Here is a 4,649-nt window from a genome sequence, read left to right as displayed (position 1 = left end):
AACTGAGACTAGACGCAGACCGGAGCAGAGACGCGGAGGTGTGTGCGCTGCGTGCGGTCACGGTGCCTCACACTGCAGCCTGCAGGCTGCTCCTCACACTGCAGCCTGCAGACCTGCTCCTCACACTGCGGCCTGCAGCAGTAACCGCAACAGTAGCAGCAGCAGCAGCAGTAACAGTAACAGCAGCAGTAACAGTAATAACAGCAGCAGCAGTAACAGTAATAACAGCAGCAGCAGTGCAGCAGCAGGTCAGCAGCAGTAACAGCAGCGGTAACAGCAGCAGCAAGCAGTAACAGTAACAGCAGCAGCGTAACAGCAGCAGTAACAGCAGCAGCAGTAACAGCAGCAGTAACAGCAGCAGTAAGCAGCAGCAGTACAGCAGCAGCAGTAACAGTAGCAGCAGTAACAGCAGCAGTAACACAGTGCAGTAACAGCAGCAGCAGTAACAGTAACAGCAGCAGTAACAGTAATAAGCAGCAACAGTAACAGCAGCAGCAGCAGTAAGCAGTAACAGCAGCAGCAGTAATAACAGCAGCAGCAGTAACAGTAATAACAGCAGTGCAGTAACAGCAGCAGCAGCAGTAACAGCAGTAACAGTAACAGCAGCAGTAACAGTAACAGCAGCAGCAGCAGTAACAGCAGTAACAGCAGTAACAGTAACAGCAGCAGCAGTAACAGCAGCAGCAGCAGTAACAACAGCAGCAGTAACAGTAACAGCAGCAGCAGTAATAACAGCAGCAGCAGCAGTAACAGCCGCAGAGATGGCACAGACTGAATTGAACTGTTTTGTATTTGGAGGAAAAATAAGTGTTTCTTTCCAAAAAAAAGTGACAAAATAATTCAAAGTACATTAGTTAGTAGTTAGTTAAGTTTAGTTATTTAAGTTTAGTTAGTTGAGTTTAGTTAGGGTTAGTTATGTTGATTTTTAATTTGTTTGAGATGAAACTGTGATTCTCATCAACTCAGTATTTTCTTACTAATGAAGGAAACAGATGGTGAAAGAATCTTCAGAGATTACTGAGGTATAAACAGTGTGAACATGCAGGGGGAGGAGGGACCTACAAGCCCCGCCCTCATAAATCTGCCATGGTTCAAAAACCAGGAAAAACCATCAGGTACAAAGTGTTGTCACTCCTCGTCTGACGATTTAATTTAATCACACAAACATGAACACAAACATTATATGTGTGACTTTGTAGTGTTTTACCCCAACACACAATCCAGTTTAGGGCCCCATAAAGGCTTGGACTGGCCCTGCTTACATACCTGAAAGAGAAAATCTTCTGTACACTACAGAACAATATTTTAACATCATGGATTTGAATATAGATGAAAAATTACAAAAAACGACATTTTAATTGTAAAAAAAAGTTAAAGAAAAACCCAAAAAGTAAAAAGTCAAATAAAAACATACATGTAAAACCTTACATTAGAAAAATTAAATAATTTACTTTTAAATAAAATAATTTTGTCCTGTTTTTATTCTCATGTACTTATTTTACAGTGAGTTTACTGTGTTTACTTTCTGCGTCTGAAGTGAAGCTTGTAATATTCACTTTGACCACACGGTGGCAGCAAACACATAAGGATAAACCCATAGAGACTTTAATGTGAAACATTTCTCTCTCTTCAGCTGGATGAAAACATCCCAGACTGTGTTACTTCCAGATGGGACGCAGGACTCGCCCTGGCCTCTATAATCAGCTTCATACACCGTCTGTAAATGTAAATTTCACATCTGCATAAGTCATCATTAGTGATGTTATTGTTTGTCACATTTTACTTGAAAGTCATTTAAAATGACATTTATTTTATTCAACTCCTCTGTGTGTGTGATGTTAAATCACTGATTTTCTCTCTGGGCTTTGGTGTGGGAGAGTGAGTGCTTTTAGTTTTCAGTCAAAACCACATTTTACAATCAGCCAGTGCATGAAAAACAGCTAAAACTAACATTTACATGTGATTTCATCAATTAACAGTCAAGAACCTTTAGTTTTAGTCGATAAATGAATCAGCAGTCCCTGCTTAACCACTTGTATAAAAAGAATAAATAGGAAATAGTCAAAAATAAATATGAATAAAATAAAAATATACATGTTTTCAACTGTAAATAATAATAAAATAAAAAGTACAGTGTGTGTTTCCAGTGTGAGACACAGACGGGGAAGAGAAACTGTCAAGATCCTGGAAAAACACATCATGAATCTCAATAATCTATTTCTCATATATAAGTGAAATGTATCAGTAAAGAAAAGATAAAGTTAATAAAATAAATCTGTGCACATGTTACATCATGTTAATAATATCTAAACAAACAAACAAACAAAATAGAATTATTTCCTTTATTTAACCAGGGCGGCGTTATTGAGATGAAAACAGCACATTTAATAAGATTAATGTTAACTAAATATTCATAAAAACAAATACATTTTATTGAAATAGATTCAAATTGTGATTTTAATCAGAAGAAATTTAACAGAAGGTGAATAAAAACTGTTAATATATAACAGTTATATATATAAAATATATTGTAATTCAAAGTGTAAATAATCATTTCCATGATATTTTGCTTTGATTGGTACAATTTAAATTACATAAATATTGAATAATATTTATACTTTATGTTTTCTGAAAGTATTTTTATTATCTGACGTGTGATTTTATATAGATTCAAACACCAGTGCAAAAGTATACAAAGCATTTAAAGAGAATTTGAGGCCTGGTGAAGTTTCATCAGCTGACAGCTGCTCGGTCGCTGCAGCAGGAATTATAAACACGTTTGAAACATATCTGCGTTGTCAGCTGCACATAACTCTGTGTGTTTAAGGAGTCACGCGTGACTTTGTGTGGAACTCATGAACTAAATATACGATTAAAGACAAACAGTCGGCATGTGTTTTATATGTTATTCTTAAAAATGTGCTTTTAAATATTAATCTCAAGATTAGATAGATAATTGGCTAGTTAGCAGGTGGTTAGTTAGATGGCTTACTCGACATGTGGGTATTTAGCTAGATAAATAGTTAGTTAGTTAGTTAGTTAGTTAGATAACTGGCTAGTAAGATAGATAGATAATTAGTTAGTTAGCTACCAAGCTATATATTTGGTTAGCTAATCAATTGGCTAGTTAGCTAGCTAACTACAAATATAGCTAGATAGAGAGTTGGCAAGTTAGTTAGTTAGATAACTGGCTAGTAAGCTAGATAGATAATTAGTTAGTTAGCTACCAAGCTATATATTTGGTTAGCTAATCAATTGGCTCATTAGCTAGCTAACTACTAATATAGCTAGATATTGCGTTGGCAAGTTAGTTAGATAACTAGCCAGTTAGCTACCAAGCTAGATATTTGGCTAGATAGCTGTTTTGGCTAGATAGCTGTTTTGCTCACTCTCACTCTCCCACACACACACACACACACACTCACTCACTCACTCACTCACTCTCCCACAACAAACTCCATAGAGAAAATATGTGATTTTAAGTTGTTGATCCACTGCTGCCTCCGTCACTAAGTTCAAATGAATTATTTTGTGACTTTGGTGTTAGAAAATCTTCATTCAGATTAACCTCAGTGACACAAAGTGACCACACGAGGCAGCAGAGGACCAGCAGCTCCTGTTTCCCCATGAGCTAAAATCACTGATTTTCTCTATGGACTTTGGTGTGGGAGAGTGAGTGAGTGAGTGCTTTACAAACTTCGTTTTTTGTGTATTTAGAAATGTGCAGGATTTAAAAACAGTATATAATAATTACTTCACTATCATTCTTTACATATTTAAAGCAGAGTAAAGACGTTCAGTGACAGTTTGTTTTTCTGAATGAGCTGCTGCACTTCCTGTTTCCTGACCAATCATTTCAAACCAAAACACGTGGCGTCAAAGGGGCGGGGCTATCTCTGCACACACTCACACACACAGAAGCTCAGTGGGTCAAGGGTAAGTTTTGTGTGAAAATGTGTGTTTTGACTGATTGTAGAACAGTTAATCATTTACTGTTTTCTTACGTAAAACCACAGAAATGCAACATGTCCACTTTTACATGCAAATGTACGAGTTGTTATTCAAGCACATTATAGTAATTATTTAATGTCATTTTCTTCCACATGACCACATTCATTTGACAGCTTTAGCGACTTTAGTCGTATTTCAAATCGCCTGATCTTTTTTTTTTTCATAGCATGTGTTTGCTGCTTCCAGGTTCACAAATATGAGAACATGACATGATATATTATATCTAGTAATGTAATAATAATAATAATAATAATAGTAATAATAATAATAATGATAAAAATATATTTATCAATTCCCTGTTTTACTGACACAATGTTTAGAATTTAATAATAATTTTCTTAACATGCAAACATTGAATTGAATAAAATAAGAAATATAATATTTATTTATTTATTTATTAACGAGAATCTGTGTAATTATGTCTTCATAATTAAATAAAATAAGTGAAATGGCGTGACAGACTCACAAGAACAGGTGACGCTGTTTCCCGGGACAAAGGCGTGATTGACAGCTCTGTGAGCCAATCACCTGACAAATACACGCCCGCAGTGTCTGCGTGGGCGTGGACTCCACACTCTCTCTCTCTCTCTCTCTCTCACCCACATACACACACACACACAGAGCAGCAGCAGCAGCGG

The sequence above is a fragment of the Solea senegalensis genome, linkage group LG9 (genome assembly GCF_019176455.1).
Source record: "Solea senegalensis isolate Sse05_10M linkage group LG9, IFAPA_SoseM_1, whole genome shotgun sequence".
Classification (NCBI taxonomy): domain Eukaryota; kingdom Metazoa; phylum Chordata; class Actinopteri; order Pleuronectiformes; family Soleidae; genus Solea; species Solea senegalensis.
Note: the sequence above shows the minus strand (reverse complement) of the source record.